The sequence below is a fragment of the Coregonus lavaretus genome (assembly GCF_964263955.1).
Source record: "Coregonus lavaretus genome assembly, contig: HAP1_SCAFFOLD_3772, whole genome shotgun sequence".
NCBI lineage: Eukaryota > Metazoa > Chordata > Actinopteri > Salmoniformes > Salmonidae > Coregonus > Coregonus lavaretus.
In genome coordinates, this window is record NW_028163181.1 from 23,201 (window position 1) to 31,942 (window position 8,742).

An 8,742-nucleotide genomic window follows, 5' to 3' on the forward strand; every position below is an offset into this window, starting at 1 on the left:
TTTACGAACTCAAAACACCTGCAAAGGTTTCCTGAGCCTTTAAATGGTCTCTCAGTCCAGTTCAGTAGGCTTCACAGTCATGGGGAAGACTGCTGACTGGACAGTCGTGCAGAAGACAGTCATCAACACCCTCCACAAGGAGGGAAAGCCTCAAAAGATCATTGCTAAAGAAGCTGGCTGTTCACAGAGGGCTGTATCCAAGCTGGCTGTTCACAGAGGGCTGTATCCAAGCTGGCTGTTCACAGAGGGCTGTATCCAAGCTGGCTGTTCACAGAGGGCTGTATCCAAGCATATTCATGGAGGGTCGAGTGGAAGGAAGAAGTGGGGTAGGAAAAGGTGCTCAAGCAACAGGGATAACCGGAGCCTTGAGAGGATTGTCAAGCAAAGGCCATTCAAAAATGTGGGGGAGCTTCACAAGGAGTGGACTGAGACATGAGTCAGTGCATCAAGAGGCAGGAGTCAGTGCATCAAGAGCCCCCACGCACAGACCAAGGAGTGGACTGAGGCAGGAGTCAGTGCATCAAAGAGCCCCCACGCAGAGACCAAGGAGTGGACTGAGGCAGGAGTCAGTGCATCAAGAGCCACCACGCACAGACCAAGGAGTGGACTGAGGCATGAGTCAGTGCATCAAGAGCCCCCACGCACAGACCAAGGAGTGGACTGAGGCAGGAGTCAGTGCATCAAGAGCCACCACGCAGAGACCAAGGAGTGGACTGAGGCAGGAGTCAGTGCATCAAGAGCCCCCACGCACAGACCAAGGAGTGGACTGAGGCAGGAGTCAGTGCACCAAGAGCCACCACGCACAGACCAAGGAGTGGACTGAGACATGAGTCAGTGCATCAAGAGCCCCCACGCACAGACCAAGGAGTGGACTGAGACATGAGTCAGTGCATCAAGAGCCCCCACGCACAGACCAAGGAGTGGACTGAGACATGAGTCAGTGCATCAAGAGCCACCACGCACAGACCAAGGAGTGGACTGAGGCAGGAGTCAGTGCATCAAGAGCCCCCACGCAGAGACCAAGGAGTGGACTGAGGCAGGAGTCAGTGCATCAAGAGCCCCCACGCACAGACCAAGGAGTGGACTGAGGCAGGAGTCAGTGCATCAAGAGCCCCCACGCACAGACCAAGGAGTGGACTGAGGCAGGAGTCAGTGCATCAAGAGCCACCACGCACAGACCAAGGAGTGGACTGAGGCAGGAGTCAGTGCATCAAGAGCCCCCACGCACAGACCAAGGAGTGGACTGAGGCAGGAGTCAGTGCATCAAGAGCCCCCACGCAGAGACCAAGGAGTGGACTGAGGCAGGAGTCAGTGCATCAAGAGCCCCCACGCACAGACCAAGGAGTGGACTGAGGCATGAGTCAGTGCATCAAGAGCCACCACGCAGAGACCAAGGAGTGGACTGAGGCAGGAGTCAGTGCACCAAGAGCCCCCACGCACAGACCAAGGAGTGGACTGAGGCAGGAGTCAGTGCACCAAGAGCCCCCACGCAGAGACCAAGAAGTGGACTGAGGCAGGAGTCAGGGCATCAAGAGCCCCCACGCAGAGACCAAGGAGTGGACTGAGGCAGGAGTCAGTGCACCAAGAGCCCCCACGCAGAGACCAAGGAGTGGACTGAGGCAGGAGTCAGTGCATCAAGAGCCCCCACGCACAGACCAAGGAGTGGACTGAGGCATGAGTCAGTGCATCAAGAGCCCCCACGCAGAGACCAAGGAGTGGACTGAGGCAGGAGTCAGTGCATCAAGAGCCCCCACGCAGAGACCAAGGAGTGGACTGAGGCAGGAGTCAGTGCACCAAGAGCCCCCACGCAGAGACCAAGGAGTGGACTGAGGCAGGAGTCAGGGCATCAAGAGCCACCACGCAGAGACCAAGGAGTGGACTGAGGCAGGAGTCAGTGCACCAAGAGCCCCCACGCACAGACCAAGGAGTGGACTGAGGCAGGAGTCAGTGCACCAAGAGCCCCCACGCAGAGACCAAGAAGTGGACTGAGGCAGGAGTCAGGGCATCAAGAGCCCCCACGCAGAGACCAAGGAGTGGACTGAGGCAGGAGTCAGTGCACCAAGAGCCCCCACGCAGAGACCAAGGAGTGGACTGAGGCAGGAGTCAGTGCATCAAGAGCCCCCACGCAGAGACCAAGGAGTGGACTGAGGCATGAGTCAGTGCATCAAGAGCCCCCACGCAGAGACCAAGGAGTGGACTGAGGCAGGAGTCAGTGCATCAAGAGCCCCCACGCAGAGACCAAGGAGTGGACTGAGGCAGGAGTCAGTGCACCAAGAGCCCCCACGCAGAGACCAAGGAGTGGACTGAGGCAGGAGTCAGGGCATCAAGAGCCCCCACGCAGAGACCAAGGAGTGGACTGAGGCAGGAGTCAGTGCATCAAGAGCCCCCACGCACAGACCAAGGAGTGGACTGAGGCAGGAGTCAGTGCATCAAGAGCCCCCACGCAGAGACCAAGGAGTGGACTGAGGCAGGAGTCAGTGCATCAACAGCCCCCACGCAGAGACCAAGGAGTGGACTGAGGCAGGAGTCAGTGCATCAAGAGCCCCCACGCAGAGACCAAGGAGTGGACTGAGGCAGGAGTCAGTGCATCAAGAGCCCCCACGCACAGACCAAGGAGTGGACTGAGGCAGGAGTCAGTGCACCAAGAGCCCCCACGCAGAGACCAAGGAGTGGACTGAGGCAGGAGTCAGTGCACCAAGAGCCCCCACGCACAGACCAAGGAGTGGACTGAGGCAGGAGTCAGTGCACCAAGAGCCACCACGCAGAGACCAAGGAGTGGACTGAGGCAGGAGTCAGTGCACCAAGAGCCCCCACGCACAGACCAAGGAGTGGACTGAGGCAGGAGTCAGTGCACCAAGAGCCCCCACGCAGAGACCAAGGAGTGGACTGAGGCAGGAGTCAGGGCACCAAGAGCCCCCACGCAGAGACGTATCCAGGAAATGGGCTACAACTGTCGCATTCCTCGTGTCAAGCCACTCCTGAACCAGAGGCAACGTCAGAAGCCTCTTACCTGGGCTAAGGAGAAAAATAACTGGTCTGTCGCTCAGTGGTCCAAAGTCCTCTTTTCAGATGAAAGTACATTTTGCATTTCATTTGGCAATCAAGGTCATCTTCTGGTGTTGTTTCATCAAGTCCAAAGTCAACTCCGCCGTCTACCAGGAGTTGACTTTGGACTTGATGAAACACAGTGGACCAACACCAGCAGTTGAAGCTTCCAGTTTTCTGCATCGGTCGAGCCTCTGTCTGGGTGGAAAGGGGACTTTTGAAAGTGCCATGCTTAGATTAATAAGAACGTCTAATATTTAATTATTGGCAAAACAACACTCTGGTTTGACATTGGAGAAATATGGTAAGAACGCCTATTCCTCGGTCCATTCTTCCCTGAAATTCATTATCCACCTTTCATTCATCATCAGCATCATCTTCTCTCTCATTGACTAGGTATTGGCACCCCATGTATATAGCCAAGCTACCATTGACTAGGTATTGGCAGCCCATGTATATAGCCAAGCTACCATTGACTAGGTATTGGCACCCCATGGATATAGCCAAGCTACCATTGACTAGGTATTGGCACCCCATGTATTTAGCCAAGCTACCATTGACTAGGTATTGGCACCCCATGTATATAGCCAAGCTACCATTGACTAAGTATTGGCACCCCATGTATATAGCCAAGCTACCATTGACTAGGTATTGGCACCCCATGTATATAGCCAAGCTACCATTGACTAGGTATTGGCACCCCATGTATATAGCCAAGCTACCATTGACTAGGTATTGGCACCCCATGTATATAGCCAAGCTACCATTGACTAGGTATTGGCACCCCATGTATATGATAATAATAATAAGCCATTTAGCAGACGCTTTTATCCGAAGCGACTTACAGTCATGTGCGCATACATTGTTACGTATGGGTGGTCCCGGGGATCGAACCCACTACCCTGGCGTTACAAGCGCCGTGCTCTACCAATTGAGCTACAGAGGACCACTAAGCAGATGTGTTAAACATGGTTTAATTTGTAGCATAGAACTATGAATGGGCTGCTATTTATTATGTTCTGTTCTGACGACTATTTGAGAGAAACAAATGGCCCAAGGCCAAACCTATTGCAGAGCCCTGCTGTACACTTGGAGTTTAGTGGGATAGGAGAGGGGTGGCCATCTTCTGTCTGGACTAGGGTGGCAGAGCAGCCATAGGAGGGGGGTGGCCATCTTCTGTCTCGACTAGGGTGGCAGAGCGGCCATAGGAGGGGGGTGGCCATCTTCTGTCTGGACTAGGGTGGCAGAGCGGCCATAGGAGGGGGGTGGCCATCTTCTGTCTCGACTAGGGTGGCAGAGCGGCCATAGGAGGGGGGTGGCCATCTTCTGTCTCGACTAGGGTGGCAGAGCGGCCATAGGAGGGGGGTGGCCATCTTCTGTCTCGACTAGGGTGGCAGAGCGGCCATAGGAGGGGGGTGGCCATCTTCTGTCTCGACTAGGGTGGCAGAGCGGCCATAGGAGGGGGGTGGCCATCTTCTGTCTGGACTAGGGTGGCAGAGCGGCCATATGAGGGGGGTGGCCATCTTCTGTCTCGACTAGGGTTGCAGAGCGGCCATAGGAGGGGGGTGGCCATCTTCTGTCTCGACTAGGGTGGCAGAGCGGCCATAGGAGGGGGGTGGCCATCTTCTGTCTGGACTAGGGTGGCAGAGCGGCCATAGGAGGGGGGTGGCCATCTTCTGTCTCGACTAGGGTGGCAGAGCGGCCCTACACCTGAGTGCCACACAAGGGGTCAAATCAAATCACATGTTATCCTTCAGTAGCCTCCAACTGCTCTTAAACACTAGTAAAACTAAATGCATGCTTTTCAATCGAACGCTGCTGGCACCCGCCCACCCGACTAGAATCACCACTCTCGACGGGTCTGACCTAGAGTATGTGGACAACTACAAATACCTAGGTGTCTGGTTAGACTGTAAACTCAACTTCCAGACTCACATAAAGAATCTCCAATCCAAAGTTAAATCTAGAATCGGCTTCCTATTTCGCAACAAAGCCTCCTTCACTCATGCTGCCAAACATGCCCTCGTAAAACTGACTATCCTACCGATCCTTGACTTCGGCGATGTCATTTACAAAATAGCCTCCAACACTCTACTCAGCAAATTGGATGTAGTCTATCACAGTGCCATCCGTTTTGTCTCCAAAGCCCCATACACTACCCACCACTGTGACCTGTACGCTCTTGTTGGCTGGTCCTCACTACATGTTCGTCGTCAAACCCACTGGCTCCAGGCCATCTATAAATCACTGCTAGGCAAATCCCCGCCTTATCTTAGCTCATTGGTCACCATAGCAGCACCCACCCGTAGTCTGCGCTCCAGCAGGTATATCTCATTGGTCATTCCCAAAGCCAACACCTCCTTTGGCCGCCATTCCTTCCAGTTCTCTGCTGCCAATGACTGGAACAAATTGCAAAAATCTCTGAAGCTGGAGACTCTTATCTCCCTCACTAACTTTAAGCATCAGTTGTCAGAGCACCTTACCGATCACTGCACCTGTACACAGCCCATCTGAAATTAGCCCACCCAACTACCTCATCCCCATATTGTTATTTATTTTGCTCTTTTGCACCCCAGTATCTCTATTTGCACATAATCTCTTGCACATCTAGCATTCCAGTGTTAATACTATTGTAATTATTCTGCACTATAGCCTACTTATTGCCTTACCTCCATAACTTGCTACATTTGCACACACTGTATATATATTTTCTGTTGTATTTTTGACTTTATGTTTTTTTTTACCCCATATGTAACTCTGTGTTGTTTTTATTGCACTGCTTTGCTTTATCTTGGCCAGGTCGCAGTTGTAAATGAGAACCTGTTCTCAACTGGTTTACCTGGTTAAATAAAGGTGAAAAAAAAAAAAAAAAAAAAGTACTCCGGGGACGGCGAACGCCGAAGCCTGCCCGAACCAGGAGGAGGAGCAGTCTCGGCTGAAACCGTGACACCAAACCATCTCAATTTGGTTGAGGTTGGGGGATTGTGGAGGCCAGGTCATCTGATGCTGCACTCCATCACTCTCCTTCTTGGTAAAATAGCCCTTACACAGCCTGGAGGTGTGTTAGGTCATTGTCCTGTTGAAAAACAAATGATAGTCCCACTAAGCCCAAACCAGATGGGAATTCAAAAATAAATCACAGACAGTGTCACCAGCAAAGCACCCCCACACCATAACACCTCCTCCTCCATGCTTTACAGTGTGAACTACACATGCAGAGATCATCCATTCACCCACACTGCATCTCACAAAGACACAACGGTCGGAACCAAAAATATCAAATTTGGACTCCAGACCAAAGGACACATTTCCATCGGTCTAATGTCCATTGCTCGTGTGTCTTGGCCCAAGCAGGTCTCTTCTTATTATTGGTGTCCTTTAGTAGTGGTTTCTTTGCAGCAATTCGACCATGAAGGCCTGATTCATGCAGTCCCCTCTGAACAGTTGATGTTGAGATGTGTCTGTTACTTGAACTCTGTGAAGCATTTATTTGGGCTGCAATTTCTGAGGCTGGTAACTCTAATGAACTTATCCTCTGCAGCAGAGGTAACTCTGGGTCTTCCATTCCTCATGAGAGCCAGTTTCATCATAGCGCTTCATGGTTTTTACGACTGCACTTGAAAAAACTTTCAAAGTTCTTGAAATGTTCCGTATTGACTGACCTTCATGTCTTAAAGTAATGATGGACTGTCGTTTCTCTTTGATTATTTGAGCTGTTCTTGCCATAATATGGACTTGGTCTTTTACCAAATAGGGCTATCTTCTGTATACCACCCCTACCTTGTCACAACACAACTGATTGGCTCAAACGCATTAAGAAGGAAAGAAATTCCACAAATTAACTTTTAAAAGGGCACACCTGTTAATTGAAATGCATTCCATGTGACTACCTCATGAAGCTGGTTGAGAGAATGCCAAGAGTGTGCAAAGCTGTCATCAAGGCAAAGGGTGGCTATTTGAAGAATCTCAAATATAAAATATATTTTGATTTCTTCAACACTTTTTTTTGGTTACTACATGATTCCATATGTGTTATTTCATAGTTTTGATGTCTTCACTATTATTCTACAATGTAGAAAATAAAGAAAACCCTTGGAATGAGTAGGTGTGTCCAAACTTTTGACTGGTCCTGTATGTTTGATGAAGACGTCAGAAAACTGGACACATGAATGTTCTTGCAATGTTCTCATGAAACGTGTCTAGAACATTAATATTGTATATTCTGAGAACATTCATAGAATTTTGTCTTAACTTTAACACCAAAACATACTAAAAAGGTTCTTAGAAGGTTTTTGTTAAACGTAAATAGAATGTTCCCCTAACTAATGGAAAACTGGACCCTCAAATATTAGGGGAACCAAGGATAACATTACAAAAACGTTCTCTCTCCATAGAATTGTTAGCTGGGTAGCTGCTCCGCTCTGCTGTTGTTGCAACATCATTTATGGGGCTGTTGATTACGATCTAACGGAGAGATAGTCTTATTAATTATTATTTCAAATCACTAGTTGATTGAGCTAAGAATAGAGTGAGTTATATGGGGATCAGGGCTGGGTGTTTGGTGTTGTTCTGTACAGGTAGAATGGGATGTATAGGGTCACGTAGGGTAGGGGAGAACGTGGGATGTGGGGACTGAAAGCAGGCTGCTGACTCGAAAGAAATGTCCCTCTGTCCCGTGTAAAGCAACCTAACCCCCCCCCCCCAACACATCATAGGTGGGGGCTTGTCTGTGTGTTCTGTGTGTCTCATTTAATGAGATGGGGATGGAACCACCATGGTTCATATGGAGTGACTGTGTGTCCCATTTAATGAGATGGGGATGGAGCCACCATGGTTCATATGGAGTGACTGTGTGTCCCATTTAATGAGATGGGGATGGAGCCACCATGGTTCATATGGAGTGACTGTGTGTCCCATTTAATGAGATGGGGATGGAACCACCATGGTTCATATGGAGTGACTGTGTGTCCCATTTAATGAGATGGGGATGGAACCACCATGGTTCATATGGAGTTCTGTGTGATTGACTGTTCCTTCATTCTGTTACGATCTAGCGGTTCTGATCTGTTGGATTTAATACACAAAATGTGTGTTTTTGAGACAGGAAAAATTTGTACTTTTTTGAATACTGTTGACGTTTTGTCAGATTGATGTAGAAAGTGATGTGTTGTTGTTGTTAACTTGGCAGAGAGTCTCTTAATGCTCTTTTAAAAAATATCATCTGTGCTTCAACCAACATAATACTTCCAGATAAAGAGAAACGTGTGGGTTTATTACTGATTCCCTGAGGCACCTGACTGTTCTCTACCCTGTAGCTGGTCAGCTGTAACCACGGCACCCAACACGTATCATCAGCTGATCTGATACTTTTCATTCTACTAAACAGTGGAGCCAGGGGTTATGTACTGCACTGTACTAGTCTATCTCTGTCTAAACAGTGAAGCCAGGGGTTATGTACTGTACTGTACTAGTCTATCTCTGTCTAAACAGTGAAGCCAGGGGTTATGTACTGTACTGTACTAGTCTATCTCTGTCTAAATAGTGAAGCCAGGGGTTATGTACTGTACTGTACTGTACTAGTCTATCTCTGTCTAAACAGTGAAGCCAGGGGTTATGTACTGTACTGTACTAGTCTATCTCTGTCTAAATAGTGAAGCCAGGGGTTATGTACTGTACTGTACTAGTCTATCTCTGTCT